Here is a 17,174-nt window from a genome sequence, read left to right as displayed (position 1 = left end):
CTTTGACAGGTTTCAGTCCGGTTTCCGTAAGCGCCACTCTACGGAAACTGCGCTGCTTAAAGTGTCCAATGACATCTTGATGTCCGCAGACTCTGGGAAATGCACGGTCCTAGTTTTACTAGACCTTTCGTCCGCATTCGACACGGTTAACCATGAGATCTTGCTGAGTAGGCTCCGCGAGTTGGTTGGGTTGTCAGGTTCTGTCCTGGCGTGGTTTACATCCTATTTATCCGGGAGAAGCCTAAGTGTCTCAGTCAACCAGATCCTGTCTGACCCAACTGATCTACGGTGTGGAGTACCCCAGGGCTCAGTTTTGGGCCCGATTTTGTTCTTGTTGTACATCCTTCCTTTAGGAAACCTAATCCAGGAGTTTGCCGATGATGTTTCCTATCATCTCTTTGCTGATGATCTTCAGCTTTATTGTTCTTTCAAGCCTTCTGACGTTAAAAAATTGCATTCTTTATTATCATATTTTGAGCGAATCAAACAGTGGCTCGGTGCAAATGCCTTACGGCTGAACTCAGACAAAACTGAAGTACTGGTGATTGCCCCCGATGATGCTGCTCCAGGGATTCACCAGCAGTTAGGTGATCTGAGCTTGTCTGTAAAACCTACCCTTAGAAACCTTGGAGTTTTCTTTGACAAGGGAATGTCTCTTGAACATCACGCAAAGCAGTTAACTAGAAACTGTTTTTACCACTTGAGACAAATTTCTAAACTCAGAACAATGGTGTCTAAAGCTGATCTTGAGTTGATTATTCACGCGTTTACATCATCCCGTTTAGACTACTGTAATAGTTTATTTTCTTGTCTAAACAAAAAAGAGCTGTCCCGCTTACAACAAGTCCAGAATTGTGCAGCTAGAATTCTGACCCGTGACAACAGAAGGGCCCACATTACCCCCATTTTAAAAGCTCTTCATTGGCTTCCTATCACATTTCGCATAAATTTTAAAATTCTTGTGCTGACTTTCAGAGCGCTGCATGGTCTGGCTCCATTGTATGTTCGAGACATGCTCTGCCCTTACACGCCTTCTCGCAGGCTGAGATCTATGGATCAAAACCTTTTAATGGTCCCACTTACTCAGTTCAGGACACGAGGAGATCGCTCATTCCAGGCCGTCGCTCCTAGGCTCTGGAATGAGCTACCTCTGTCTTTACGCTCAATCGACTCAGTTGATGTTTTTAAGAGCAATCTTAAAACCCATTTGTTTCTCCAGGCATTTTAAACTTAGTCTCATTCAGATTGGTTTTATTTGACACTGTATATTGTGGCTGTATTTTACTGTATTTATATGTTGTTGCCTTTTAACTTGTGAAGCACTTTGTGACCTTTTTGTCTGTGAGAGGTGCTATAGAAATAAAGTTACTTACTATATAGCAGGGGAAGCAGGTGTGAGTGCTGAGCTGAGGAGTCAGGAGCAGGTGGAGTGGATGAAGCTGATTGCAGGAACAGGTGAGATGAATGGAGTTGATTGTGATGCTGACTGAGGTTGCTAGGGAAAACAGGGCTTGGCTGGAGCTTGGTGAGGGGACCAGGTGAGCTGAATGAAGAGGCAGAGGAGGGTGAAGGATGGGAGTCATGACACATACTGAATACTGCATTGGTGTTATTGTGTACCAGGATCATGCCAGTACAGCTTAAACTGAGGAGTTCTACACTCTTACTGCAGAGGGGATGAAAGACCTACGGTAGCGTTCTGTTTCACATCTGGGATGTCTCAGTCTGCCTCTGAAGGAGCTGTCCATGGTCCCCACAGTAGAACGCAGTGGGTAGGAGGGGTTTTGTAGGATGGAGGTCATCTTCACCACCATTCTTCTTTAACACATTCAACTACTACTGCAGTCTTCTTCAGAGCTCGCTGCTGAAGTTTCTGTCCTCCTCCTTCTGTACAGCATCAGATGTTGAGGTGACTACAGGTCCAGTCAAGAACAGGACCTGTAGGGTACAGGGTCCTAACAGCCCGTACCCTCTGGGGGGTACTTCAGGAGGATGGGGTACCAGGCCCTCTGATACGGGCTGTAAGGACCCGGTACGACTGGTGTCAGAGCTCGGTCTGCATTGCCGGCAGTTAGTCGAGCTCATTTCTGGTGAGAGTCGGCTGCCCTGATGCAACAGGGTTTGTACTGTATTGTATAATAAATAGTTTTCTATTTGACATGTTTGATTAGAAACTATAAATGTTTACTAAATATATTTGTATATGTCATAACCTGCCTTCATTTTATTTCTTAAGAGTAAAATCCCTCTACTGTGGATTTAGTTCTGTGTTATAATCCAACCCCTCCTCTTTAATCCGGGCTTGGGACCGGCAGAAGTGACCCAAAAGGGAAACCCTGGCAGAGTTAGTTGGTTTTTTTTATTTATTTTTTTTATTTTATTTTTACTTATTTATTCATTGGTTTGGTGCTGGATGAGAAGCTCGTCCATTTGCCCTTTTCTGTCAGCTGTTATCTTTTTAAGGCGTAACAGATTTAGGTGTTACACCTCTGAGCCAGAACCTTCTCCAGAACAGAGTGAATGCTGCCCAGAAACAAGCTGTTTCCTCTCTTACTAAAATGCACTCTGTCTGGGAGAAAAAGAGCGTTGTTGAAGAACCTGACCTCAGGATGCTCGATGACCAGGCCCCCAAAGCTCCTAACGGCCCTCCTCAGTGAAGAATTAACCTGTTTTCTGTTGTTGTTAATTCTTCCTGGTTGCCCGTATCCCCACGACTGCCGTTCGTTGATGGCGGAAAAGGCTATTCTCATTTCCGGAAAGTCCTTATGGAGGTGGGACAAATCCTTTTGGATCTGAGAAGCCAGTTCCACCGGGGAAACGTGACCCAGATCGTTTCCTCCAGCGTGGACGACCAGAATATCTGGAGGACCGTGTGTGCAAGCCTCGGAGTAAAACCTGGGAAGGACACCACCCCAGCCCATGCCTCCTTTACCAAACCATTGGACCTTAGCTCTGAGTCCAAAGTTTGGCCCAAACTGCTGCTGAGCCGCCTTTTCACCCCGTCTGATGTAACTGGATCCAATCATCCAGATTACTGGAGTTCCAGGCTGCTCAGACTTGATGGTAGATGCAGTTTTTGGGGGTTCGGAGACACTTTTGGGTCCTGAGTCCGTCCCTTTCCTACAACCTTTGAGGCGGATCATAGTGGGACGTTTCTGCTGAGGTGTCTCTCTTCTGTAGTACTGGGAACGAATATCCTGAGTACTGACAGAAGGCTGGTACTGGTTTGTCTCTCTTCTGTAGTACTGGGAACGAATATCCTGAGAACTGACAGAAGGCTGGTACTGGTTTGTCTCTCTTCGGTAGTACTGGGAACGAATATCCTGAGTACTGACAGAAGGCTGGTACTGGTTTGTCTCTCTTCGGTAGTACTGGGAACGAATATCCTGAGTACTGACAGAAGGCTGGTACTGGTTTGTCTCTCTTCGGTAGTACTGGGAACGAATATCCTGAGTACTGACAGAAGGCTGGTACTGGTTTGTCTCTCTTCGGTAGTACTGGGAACGAATATCCTGAGTACTGACAGAAGGCTGGTACTGGTTTGTCTCTCTTCGGTAGTACTGGGAACGAATATCCTGAGTACTGACAGAAGGCTGGTACTGGTTTGTCTCTCTTCTGTAGTACTGGGAACGGATATCCTGAGTACTGACAGAAGGCTGGTACTGGTTTGTCTCTCTTCGGTAGTACTGGGAACGAATATCCTGAGAACTGACAGAAGGCTGGTACTGGTTTGTCTCTCTTCTGTAGTACTGGGAACGAATATCCTGTGAACTTACAGAAGGCTGGTACTGGTTTGTCTCTCTTCGGTAGTACTGGGAAGGAAAATCCTGACTACAAGCAGGTTTTTGGAGCTTTTCACCAGATTCCTGCTGATCTGTGCCCTGAGTCCCACAGTTAGTAGGCAGTGAGGCTTTTGGGTGGACCTCACTGACCTGAACCTCTGTGTTGAGAGAAGAGTCAATTATTTCGTCATAATTGACCTTAACTCCTCGTTCTACGATTTCAAACCAAGAAAGACGTTGTGTGGTCTCCATCTTTAAGACGTGTGAAATATTGACGGGTTTGAAGAGAAAACTGTGACAAAATTCTCAACTATCTGTCCCAAACAGTCAGAAAACTGAGGAGAAACAGTATTTATCGAATGGAGTCACGAGTGTTTGTGAGCTAGAGACTTGTCTCTGAGATCTGACGAATGCTGTTCTTTGGTCTCTGTGAAAACCAAGAGTGATGTCACCAACTGCTGTCCTTTGATCTATGAACTCACCAAGTGAAGAAGAGCACTACCTTAATCCTTTTATGTACGTGTCTGTGCGTGCGCGTGCACGCGTATACGCACGCGCGTCCAGATTCTGAATTGTATTTTAATCATTTTATTAGAAGCTAAATGTTGCTGCTAATGTTTTTACTCTACAATCGGTGCAACACAAATAAAAGCTAACACTGAGTTAGCATGTTTGATTTTCTAAAACGACGACATTCGGGCAGAGTTCACGCAAGAAAAGCTAACTAATATAGTGTGATGATGAGAAAATAACCTGACACGGAACTAAATGGCAACATTAATATTAAATGGTTGTTTTCTGCTCGTAAATACTGAAAGTTTTACAGAGAAAAAAACGACTTACCGGTCTTATTTGAAGCAAGTTTGAAAGCAATAACAGTGGCGTCGCAAAAAAACAAAATTGGCGTCGCTTGATGATGACGTACGTTGAAAACAAACTTTATTGACAAATAGATACAAACAAAATATTGTGCGCATGTTTTTCATGGACTGAAATTATTTTATGTGAATGTGGGACCAGAGTTAGCAGCAAATATCTGACAAAGAAAAGGAGATGAGTGAAACATTTATTTATTTAATAATTTATTTATTGTATTTTTTACTTTTTTTATTTTTTTAAGATAATGAATGAAACATTAATAAAAACATCTCCCTGACCGTATCTTCCTCAGATGAGCTGGAGGTTAAATAAATTGTTGATCATTGTAACCACAGCCTCCACTGACTGTGATGGTATTGTTGGTTTAAAGGATTATTGGTGGTATTCTAAAACCATTAACTTACATATATAATTTATCCTTTCAAACTGGTTTCCTCTGAAAGGCAATAGCCAAAAGGTTTAAGCAGGGTAATAAACATCTACAACTAAGGCCAGTGTCACTCCTTCCACAATGTTCAAAAATCCTGGAAAACTGTTTAAATGTAGGCTAGAAAACGTGTTAACTATATATATGAAACACTAAACCATAGTCAGTACAAATTTATGGAAATGAGGGACTTGTGATATGAAACAAGACACCAATCAACTAAAATGCATTGTTGTAAACACCTGCAAAAGGCTCCCGAGCCTTTAATGGTCTCTTAGTCTAAGTTGCATTAATTTTGACTCTGGAAAATAAAATGTGCTCTAATGTTATTTTGTTTCTCTGACAGACTATATGTGTCATTTCATAAAATGTAATGCCCCCATCCCCACTACACACACACACACACACACACACAGCAATGTATTAATGAGAAAAAGATAGTAAAACAAAAAAAGACTTTTATACTTCCTGTGAATCACACGGGAATAATGCGAGAATCCAACCTGAGGTCAAAGGTGAGGTTTTGCTCAGAGGAAACAAACCTGAGACCTAACAAAAGAAGCCACAGACTCAGAATCACTGAACACTTTAATACATTTGAACGCTGAACCTTTGAGTTTATAATGACCTGAAACCCAACTTTCAGTCCCTGAAAGCAGAGAAAAGCTCCCGAAAAGTCTCGCCTCACATCGAGCAGAGAGCCATTTGTCCCTTTGGTTATGAACATCTAAACTATAAAATCTACAGCAGTACAACGTGGACGATGGTGCTGGTCACATTCTTTACTGTCCCTGTGCTATTTACAGTTATAAGCTAAATATGATTTATTAATAGAAATAAGAATAAACGTGTGTGGTTGGCACCATTCTGATCCACTGAACAGGAAATGATGCAACATTTGATCTATTCAAGCTGATTTAGTCCTTATTAACACACAAAAGCAAAACACGTGTTTTCTAATAGAATTCAATTAACACAATTTAATTAAGTGTTTTGGACTTTATTATTAGGATTTTTTTATTTCTTAAGTTTTCATGTGAATTGTCAAAAGTCCCATTTTTGCATCAATAGATGAATAAATGTGTGATTCTTTACTTCATCTAAAATGTTTAAATCCAGTTCCTTAGAGGTGCAGCAGAATGTTTCAGTCTGATCATCAGATTTTCTGCTAAAAGCCTAGATTTGTGTTCAAGTTTTTTTTATTGTCTAAGAATATACATGAAGCCATAAAAATGATGCTAATCACTTAGCTTTTTTACTTGAGCCTGCTGAACACACATCTAGCTGTTCTGGGCTAACTTGGCACACAGCAGGAGCAGAATGAGCTCTTTCCTCAGATAGATGCAAAAATACTAATGTGCATCTTCCTGTAAAGTCCAGTAGAGGGCAGTGTGGGGCAGTAAATAAACCCAGGTGATGTTCTGCAGCCTTACTGGGGTAGAGGTCACTGCGTGTTTCCATGAAACATTCATGTGTTCAGTTTTACCGCTGACTTTATCCTCTCAGCTTTCTGATTCTGTGACCTGTTTTATCGCGACCTCGTGATCCAGAACACAAACCAGGAATTCACGGATGTTTTCTCCATAAAACTGGAGTTTAATGACAACGAAAAGGTGGATTACAGATGTCGTCTTGTTTCTTTTAAAAGTAAAACGCTCATCTTCACAGGTGGAGGCACTGACAGCCTGGTCCTCCAACATCCGCCTCATCTCAACAGGAAAGAGGGAGTCGTGTCGTCTATGTCCATCCGTCCAGTTCAAGAACCATAAACCCACGTTCTCCAAGTCAAACCTGCAGCTCCTCCATCACCTCCATCACTATTGTCCTGGGTCCAGTCAGGATCAGGTTACTGACGGTCCGGTAGTCGTGGCAGAGGACGTTCAGTCCATTCACGGACACAACATACTGACACACCTGGAGACACGAGGACAGACAGGAGAGACGATGGAAACCTGACTGCTTTCATGTTTATTACATATTAGTCATTTCATGTGTTTTACACTAAAGATCAGTTCTTCAAGTTTGAGCCTTAAATAAATCAAAAGATTGTCACACATCGGATTAGCCACGGATTGACAAATGATGGTGTTAAAGCTGTTTTAGTCAAATCTTAAAGACTCCATATTAAATCATTTAAATATCTTTACTTGGAGTTCGGGTTGTGAAGGAAACTTCTGCTCAATGTCTGTAAAACTGACTCAGACATTTTTGTATTCAATTCCAAAAGTCAGCCACGCGTGGACGAACATCCAATCATTAGTTTTGAAGAGTTTCATTAGAATCCAGAAGTGGTCCATGAAGATTTTGCAAACATAAAAAAACACACAAATGCACAGGTGAATGAATCAAACACACCCAACACAACCCGTGGAAGGATTTTCCCTTCATCTGTTGTGCTGTTGACTTGATACTGGCTGGTTTAGATTCCCTCTGAAACAGAAAAGCTCAGTTTTTCTGTATGATTGCTGCAGCCAGCACATTTCCGTACTGATGCTCCTCAGCTGTGATCCTCAGAGAAAAAAGCTCCTTTCACCGTTTTAGCTAAACATTCAAATCATGTTTATTCCAGGTGTTCAGTTATAAAAGAGGAGTGCAGGAAATCCCAGGCCATGATGTAACCAAACACAGAAAGGGTCAGTGAACCCGTCCAGAACTCCAAGGTCATAAAGATGTAATTGAGGCTGTTTAACACTGGGAACATCAGAACAGCCACGCCTGCATCACTCATCTAACCAGCTCAGTGGCCTAGTGGTCTGTGTGTCCTGAGACTGGGAGATCGTGGGTTCAAATCCACGGTCGGGTCATACCAAAGACTTAAAAATGGGGCACAATGCCTCCCTGCTTGACACTCAGCATTAAGGAGTTTAGCTGGAGGGTTAAACCCGCGCACAGCCGTGTCTGCAGCTCACTGCTCCCTCAGAGGTGGCTCAAATGCGGAGAACAAATATCACCAGTGTGTGATGACCGACCCAATCAGAGCTCTAAAAATCATCCTTAACACTGTTTGAGGACAAAAAAGACAAAGATTAGAACTTCCATCCCAACTATTTCCGCCACTTCAGAGGCAAACTAAAAGCTGCTTGAGAGGCTGAGTCGGGCCGCGTGACGTGCTCTTTACAAACATCAGCTGCCATTCCAAACTTGCGTTTCCAAAAACTTTATTAAAGTAACTCCAATTAACTCGAAACAGCGCGCTCAAAATCAAAAAGAACAATTATCACAGCGATCAACTGACGGTCAACAAAAATATGCAGCAACCCGCTCACCCGCTCCTCCATTCCCCAGATTATCTGAGCAGGTGCAGGAGATGAGGTTAAATCCCCACCCATGATCACCTGACCTGACACTGATCTCTGTTTACAACAAACAAACCCCCTGGCTGCATGGTGGCGCAGTGGTTAGCACTTTTGACTCGCAGCACAAAGGTTGCAGGTTCGAGGCTCGGCTGTTGCCTTGCTGCGTGGAGTTGCGTGTTCTCCCCATGCATGCGTGGGTTTCCTCCGGGTACTCCGGTTTCCCCCACAGATCACAACAAGGTTATAAATTGTAAGTCACTTTGGATAAAAGCGTCTGCTAAATGAATAAACATAAACATAAACCCACCAAAAACACATCAATAAACATTTATATGTCTCCTATACCAACTGAAAAAGACAAAAGATGCTGCATTGTGTGTGTGTGTGTGTGTGTGTGTGTGTGTGTGTGTGTGTGCGTGCGTGTGTGTATGTATGTGTGCGTGTATGTATGTGTGTGTGTGTGTGTGTGTGTGTGTGTGTGTGTGTGTGTGTGTGTGTGTGTGTGTGTGTGTGTGTGTGTCTACAGATGACATCATGAAAAAGTTTACACTTTATGCCGGCTGTAAACTGGCTTTCAGCCGAAGACCAGTCAGTTACCAGCCACTTATCTGCCAGTTCCATCACACAGGGACACGCCTACGGTCCCAGGGGGTGTGTTTAATTTGCATAAATTATGCAAATGCAGGATGTCACCACAAGATGTCGCTTTACTACACTGTTAGGTTTTTGACACTGTCACGGAAAGGCTCTCATGCAAGACAGCAGAAGTTATTTATTTTTGATATAATAGATAATGTTAATACTTCAATACCATATATGGGTTATACTAGGAAAGAACCAACAATAGTTAGTAGGGCTTTGTTGGTCCTTATTTAAATAGTCACTTAAGATAATGGGAAAACATCCTACAGGTTTGTGTCAGGTGGAGGAAAACATTAGACGTTATTTTTATTTGTTCTTCGTATGATGATCTACGGAAGCGTATAGCATTATCCTGAAAAAAATTAAAAGCTCTGTTTTTCTGAATTACTGAACTATTTTGTTCAGCTGAATGCAATATGCTTCCGTAATGATCAGATATCTTGGTTAAGAGAAGATTTCATTTAATAATCTCATGATTTTTTGGATTTGTCTTATAGATACTGGGCTTATAAATAGAATGAAACTCTGACCCACACTTTATTTTATTCTAAGTTGATGGACAGGGGACATATATATATATATATATATATATATATATATATATATATATATATATATATATTTGCTACTGTAGGCTCCTCTGCTTGACTATGGAAGCAGTAACAAAAACCAACTGCCCTTCTTCAGGGTATATGCAGGAATCTTGAAGTTTTTTTTTTTTTAGGCAAGTGTGAAATAGTATAATTAAGAGAAACCTTATTGTTACGGTTTCTAAAATGATTTTTCTGTACATGTTCAAGTAACGATGTGTAGTTCTTAACATTAATGTCTGGAATTATTCATCGAAATGTTGTTGAAAATGAATGAAAGGATTCCCAGTTATTGAATAATATTGGCGGCTTTGTAACAAATAACCATAAAAATCAGGTCTAAAATACATGGGAGCTGGTCTAGGGCCCAATCCCAGTACTCGCTCTTGCACCCTTCAATTGTGCATTCCCGGCCAGGGGTGCAAGTGCGTAGGGTGTCCCGATTCTCAAGTACGGAAGTTGACCACACCCCATTGCACCCTTAATCTGCACTTCACCCAAGTCAGCAGCAATGAGGACCTTGGGCAAGGTTATTACCCACAAGTCATTGCTGCAGGAGAAAAGGCTCAAGTTCCTTTTCTGAAAATAAGTATTATCTAATGAAATTAGTTCATCAATTAGTTGATGCTCTGAATGTTTTAGACAAAGTAGCAATGGTTACATTTATTTCAAATAATTGCTTTGTTGTTTGAAAGTTGTCAATAAAGGTTTTTGGAAAAAGTTTCACAGCGACCAGCATCCCGACATGCGTTGCGATCGATGACGCAATACTCCCTGTCTCAATTTGGCAATTATTTGCACACTTGTGTACTATGCACTTGAAGCCTTACAGCACACTTTCAAGTGCACTTTGCTGAAGACTGCAGGACGCAGTGCGAGTATTGAGATTGGGCCTAAGTCTCTGGGTGACGCCTTATTAGACTCCATGTTCCCTTCTACGGGAGCCTGCGAGGACAAAATTCATTTACTACTTTGCAAGAAAAGGTTACAAAACTTTCACTATTCATAAACGTAGTTGTTTTGCACATTTCCCTCTTCTTTCCCAGGAATTTTTGACCCAAATGGCCATCCGTAGGTGAGGTCTTTACTCGGAACACAAACATGAAGGCAAACCGGCGCATGACCTCACTTTTTTTTTTTTTTTTTTTTTTTTAACGTGTCCTGTCTGGCTGTGAAGCAAGCAGAATTGATGTCTGAATGCTGGTAACAAGCCTTACAGTTTTACTCTCAGGTGGAGCATCAGAGCATCTGCTTTTAATGTCTCAGGTGGAGCATCAAAGAGTCTGCTTTTAATGTCGCACCTGATATTTAAAACTTTATTGTTATTGTTTTTGAATGCTTTGTAATTTCGACCAGACACGGAGACAGAGGTGAAAGAGAAAGGAAAAGAGAAAAGGTGGGGAGAGAGGGGGTTAGGTGGGGGGGGGGGATTCAACAAAAATAAACAATAATGAACAAGAGTCTGCTTCTAGACCTGCAAAATGAGACGAGAAAAAAGCAAAACATAACAAAAAATGGGACACAACACCAATATAACAAAATCAAGCTATCACTGCGTCAACTTGATGAAGAAATATATAATCAATCATTGTTTAACTAAACAGTCACACGATAATATACCACAGTGCATTGAGTGCCCACCATAGTCTTAAGACATGTGTTGAACGTGCCCAAGCCCATACTTATGAGAGCACCATGTGAGCACCTGTGTGTGTACACGCGCTTGTTTATGTAAGGTTTATCTATAGGAGCGTCCAATAGAGAGTGTGAGGGACCACAGATCTGCCCCCCAAAGACGCGTAGGAGACGGGGGGGGAGCTCCAAGTCCCAGAGATCCAGGCGCTGCCCCAGAACACAGGAACCCCAAGGAGCCCGCAACCAGAAAGGCCCCCGCCCCCCTCGAGAGGCACAGAGGATCGCCCCGGGGGGCCACAACCAGCAGCCGGCAGAGCCCCGGGAGATATCAGCGGCAAGTCCTCAGGCCTGCCCGCAGCCTCCCACCCCCTAGCCGGCCGAGTCCAGGACCCAGCGACCCGGGACCCAGGGGCGACCACCCCCGCCGGGGACCCAGCAGAGCCCAGGGACCCAGACCCCCCCAGGCCGCCACCGGGATTGATCAGGCAGATGCCAAAAATCTTAAACTCCCTGACCCGGGAGCCACGAACACTCAGGCAGACCAAGGCATCACACCCACACCAGGTGTGACAGGGGGGAGGGGAGACGAAGATCTATATCATCAAAGGAGGTCCCAGGAGAAGGGAGGAGTCAAAGACCCCACCTGACATATACAGTCATACACAAACACAGTCACACACTCCCTCCCTCATGCTCACACATGCACATACAACCAAAGACTTACAAAAATACACGCCGGACACCCATTCATGCTCCCCATACACACCCTATTCACTCTGGTCCCGGTAATGCTGCACATGGGGTACAACCACCACCGGTTACCAGAGTTTGACCCTTTCTGCTGGGGTGCTGATGAGCAGGCTCCCCCGCCCACCGCCGAGCACAGCAACCCACCACCCCAGACCCCAACCAGACGGCCAGATCTCCCTCCTAGTCTCCAGCCCCAGGCAGCCAAGCAACAACAGAGGTGTGCTAAGACCCCCTGGTCTCCCTCCACCTGCTCCAACATAGTGTTGTGTGTTAATGAGGTGTATTCTATTGCTGTGGTGAGCGGGCAGTGCGGGCATTTTCTGGCCTATGCCAGCTGATGCCACTGCACCACCCTACTTGCACCCACAGCCCTTGGTGTCTAAATGCAGTTTAAAATTCGAAGTGGGCACCGGCACTCGGGAGGAGGCTGAGAACTCCCCCTGCCAAGTGCCGTTGAATGTGCTCACTCCCAAGGCCCTAAGTGTATGTTTGCGTGGAATGTCGTCGGTGGAAGTGCATAAGGTGCAAATAAAATTGGGGGGCAGGAAGCCACAGGAATGCGGAAATGGGGTCCATACCCGCACTCCTCGACTTGTCCACCCCCCAAGGTCCTATGTGCATGTTTGTGTGATGATGTGAGGGAGCAGGAGGAGAGAAATAAACGGGGATGGGGAGGAATGGCTGGTAGGGCTTAGCCCTCCAGGGAGCCAGCTCCCCCACTGACCCCAATAGGCACCTCCGTTGTCATACCGCCGCCCAGGGCATGGAGACCCCAGCCCATCCTGCCAGGGCCCAAAGCAGCAGCATCACAGAGCCCCACAGAGCCCGAGGGAGCCGACCCAGCCCCACCCCAGCAGAATATCTATGCCCATCCCTGCATTTGCACAACTTCCAGAATTTATAAGACATAAGACATCCAGGTAAGGTTGGGTCCTCCCCCTCCTGGACCTCCCCCTCCCCTGTGATGGGACAACAGAGGAGCCAGGGCCTGCCCTACGCCCCTGAACCCGGGCCAGGTACTTCTGCGTATTCCTGCCTTCTTCCCGGCAGCGTACATGTAGGGACCCGACCCCCAAGGCCCAGCCCAGATCCCCACACGGGGCCGGCCACCCCAACACCCCGAGCCCCCAGGCCCCCACCCAGACCCACCCAGGGGCAATGCAGCCGCCAGGCAGTGACCCATGGCCGCCGCCAAGACCTCCAAGGGGCTCCACTCACAACCGCCAGCAGTACACCCCCCGAGGCAACCCAAGCACCTCCAGAGGGGGGGAACGGCCCCCCAGTGCCAGACATCCCCAGTGAACCCATCCCCAGGGAACATCCAGATACTCCAAACTCAGACCCTCCACCCCCCCACCCACACCATCCCGCAGGACATCATCAACGGCCCCCCATCACCGCTATGTGATGGAACCGATCAAAGGAGCCCAGAGAGATTTATTTGAAGTGGAAGCAGAGGCTAAATCAAGTGCAATATGATCTAACAAAAGATTTCTATACTGGTTAATGCAGAGATTTTCTCTATTTTTCCAATTCAAGAGGATAGTTTTCTTAGCGATGCATATGGCAGTCAGAACCACGTGAACCAAAGATTTTTCAATCGGGACATCATCCAGGTTTCCCAGTAAACAAAGAGAGGGGGTGATTGGGATATGACATTTCAGAGACTTTGACAGGTCTTCACATACTCTACCCCAAAATTCCTGGACAGGTGGACAGGACCACAGTGCATGAACGTAATTGTCAGGAATGTTGTTTGTGCAGTGTGTACAGATGTCAGACGACACAAACCCCATCTTGAACATCCGATGACCTGTATAGTGTACTCTGTGTAGAACTTTGTACTGAATTAATTGTAAATTGGGGTGTCTGATCATTTTAAAAGTTTTTAAACAAGTTTGGGACCAGAAGTTCTGGTCAAAGCTGACTGATAGATCCACCTCCCATTTTTCAATAGGGATTGCTATTCTATCGTCTATTTTGGACAGTGTCTTATATACTTTAGACAGTAGTTTAGGGGGTTTGAGATTGCAGAAGTCTAAAACCCTTGGCGGGGTTTGTAATTCTATTTTATTGAGCTTAAATTTTTGTTTGACTACAGATTTGATTTGGTGGTATTCTAAAAAGCTATTCTTTTCTATTCCAAATTGGGAGACTATTCTATTAAATGGGATGAAGTCCAATCCTTCATATATGTTTTCCAGGTATAGGATTCCTTTATTTTTCCAGTCCAGAAGGTTCATCATTTTATTATTTTGCAAAATATCAGGATTATTCCAGATAGGTGTGCGTCTGCATGGTACTAGTGAAGACTCTGTCATTTTAAGATACTCCCACCATGCTGTCAGAGAAGTGCTGATACTAATACTTTTGAAGCCTTCATGTTTTCTTACGCTTGAGCTAATAAATGGTAAGTCTGAAAGCTCTATCGTATTGCAAATTGTCTGTTCTATGTCTAACCAGGACTCATCTAGTGGGTTATCTTGCAACCATCTTGGTATATATTGCAGCCTGTTGGCTAAAAAATAATAATAAAAGTTGGGTAGATCCAGTCCTCCTCTGTCTTTGCTCTTCTGAAGCGTTTTTAAGCTAATTCGTGGAGGTTTATCCTGCCAGAGGAATTTAGTAATTGAGGAGTCCAGAGATCTAAACCAGTCAGCTGGTGGTTTGTTTGGGATCATTGAAAATAAGTAATTTATTCTGGGTAAGACCATCATTTTAATTGTAGCAACTCTTCCCATCAGTGATATTGGTAAGGATTTCCATCTAGCAAGATCATCCTCCACTTTCTTTAAAAGTGGGATGTAGTTTAATTTGGTTAGATCTGCTAACTTGGGAGAGACATTAATTCCCAGGTATGTGATATTACCTGACTCCAGTTGAGTATTAAGTAAATTGACAAAAGAGAAATTAATTGGTAGAACTGTTGATTTTAACCAGTTTATAGAGTAATCTGAAACTTTTGAAAAAGAGTTTATCAGTTCTATTGAATGAGACAGAGACGATTGAGAATTCTGGAGGAAGAGTAAAACATCATCTGCATAAAGACTGATCTTATGTTCTATTTTATTACACTTTATCCCTTTAATACCTGTTGTTTGCCTAATTGCTGCTGCTAGTGGTTCGATAAAGATAGCAAACAGTGAGGGGGAGAGTGGGCATCCCTGCCTGGTCCCCCTCTGAAGACAGAAGCTAGCTGATATTTGGTCGTTCGTCCTAACACGTGCAATTGGCGAACTGTATAATGTTTGTAGCCAGTTTATGAAGAAGTTCCCAAAACCAAATTTATGTAAAGTTGCAAATAAGAACTTCCAGTTAACTCTATCAAAAGCCTTTTCTGCATCTAGAGATAATATACTAGTTTCTATGTTTCTACTGTAAGAGAAATCTATCAAATTAAATAATCTACGCGAATTAGTGGACGACTGTCTACCCTTTATGAAACCAGTTTGGTCAGGGTGTATTAAGAAGGGGGTTACCTTCTCTAATCTTTTTGCCAGGGCTTTACAAATTATTTTGAGATCAACATTAATAAGAGAAATTGGGCGATAGCTGGTTGGAAATGCTGGGTCTTTGCCTGGTTTTAACAAGAGACTAATATTGGCTGAGTTCATGTTTGGCTGTAATCTGCCGCTCTCTTCGATTTCCCTCACCATTCTGAAAAATGTTGGAGCCAAAATGGTCCAGAATTCTTTGTAGAACTCTGCTGGGAACCCGTCTGGACCTGGAGCTTTCCCATTAGTCATGGATTTAAGGGCTTCCTGGAGCTCTGCTGATGTTAGTGGCGAGTCCAGGACTGCAACTTGGCTGTCTGTTAATTTAGGAAGTGTTATCCTATCAAGGAACTCATCGATCTCGTCATCTGATGGGTTTATCTGTGGTGAGTACAAAGTTTGGTAAAAGTCTCTGAAAGTGTTGTTTATTCTTTCAGGGTCATAAACTATATTCCCAGTTGAGTCTTTAACAGCAGATATGGTAGTTTTCTCTTTATTAATTTTTAATTGGCTGGCCAGAAATTTACCGGATTTATTACTATGTTCAAAGTTTTCTATTCGTAGTCTTTGTGCTAAAAATTGTGTTTTTTTGTCAATAATTCCATGAAGTTCTAATTTAGCTTTACGTAATTTGCTCAGTAACTCTTCTTCTGTGGATGTCTCTAAAGACTTAATGATTTCTTCTAACTCCTGGATACGTTTATTTTCTGTTTTTTTCTTATGTGATGAGAAAGAGATTATTTTACCTCTCATCACTGCCTTTCCTGCCTCCCAGAGAATAGATGCTGATGTTCCAGGCAGGTCATTATGTTCTAAATATAAAGCCCACTCCTTTTTAAAAAATTCTATAAAACCTTCATCTTTAAGCAGTGATGTATTAAACCTCCAGTTTTTGCTTGGTGGGATTGCTTTCTTGTTTACTAGAGTTAAAGAAACCGGAGCATGGTCGCTGACAACAATAGGGTGTATCTCAGTGTCTGAAATGTCAGCCAGCAATGAGCTGCTGACTAGAAAATAATCCAAACGTGAATGAGAGTGATGGACGTGTGAGAAAAAAGTATACTCTCTACGGTTAGGATGAAGAGATCGCCATGCATCACAAAGCCCATAATCACTCATGTACTGTTTAACTATATAAGTGGATTGCCAATTGCGCCGAGTCCCAGCTGTACTGAGCCTGTCTAAGGAATGCATCCAAAGATTAAAATCACCTCCAAGTATAAGTGGACAGTCCAAGTGTTCGGAGAGTACAGAGAAAAAATTATGAAAGAATGGAGGGTCATCAATATTTGGACAGTATATGCTCACAATACATAAGCGTTGGTTCTGTATAGTTATTTTTAACATTATAAATCTACCTTCTGGATCAGAAACTGTGTCCAGTACTGTGAAATTGATGTTTTTGTGTATTAAAATAGCTACCCCTCTTTGCCTAGAGTTATAGCAGGCAGAGAACATGCTGGGAAACTCAGGTGTTTTAAGTTCATCTGCCGATGTGGCAGATCTATGAGTCTCCTGTAATAATATTACGTCTGCTTGCATTCTTTTTAACTGATCAAAAATCTTTAATCTTTTATCTCTTGAGCCAGTTCCATGTACGTTCCATGAGACAAATCTTAGTGCACCCATAGATGTGTGTGTGAGTAGCTAAAATATGACGCCTTCATGTGAATAAGATG

General features: G+C 43.3%; 1 protein-coding gene across 3 annotated transcripts in view; it reads right to left on the bottom strand.

Moving 5' to 3' along the window:
- Positions 1-5,529: 5,529 nt before the first annotated feature.
- Positions 5,530-17,174, bottom strand: part of LOC139065126 (uncharacterized) — a 30,680-nt gene continuing 19,035 nt past the window's right edge. For all 3 annotated transcript variants that reach the window (XR_011518119.1, XR_011518120.1, XM_070547880.1), the window contains exon 3: positions 5,530-7,002. The gene's annotated coding sequence lies outside the window, so the exon portion shown is untranslated. The remainder of the gene's footprint in view (positions 7,003-17,174) is intronic.

This window comes from Nothobranchius furzeri, unplaced genomic scaffold (genome assembly GCF_043380555.1).
Source record: "Nothobranchius furzeri strain GRZ-AD unplaced genomic scaffold, NfurGRZ-RIMD1 Scf090, whole genome shotgun sequence".
Lineage (NCBI taxonomy): Eukaryota > Metazoa > Chordata > Actinopteri > Cyprinodontiformes > Nothobranchiidae > Nothobranchius > Nothobranchius furzeri.
The sequence above is the reverse complement of the archived record's forward strand: the minus strand, read 5'-3'. Positions and strand labels throughout refer to the sequence as shown.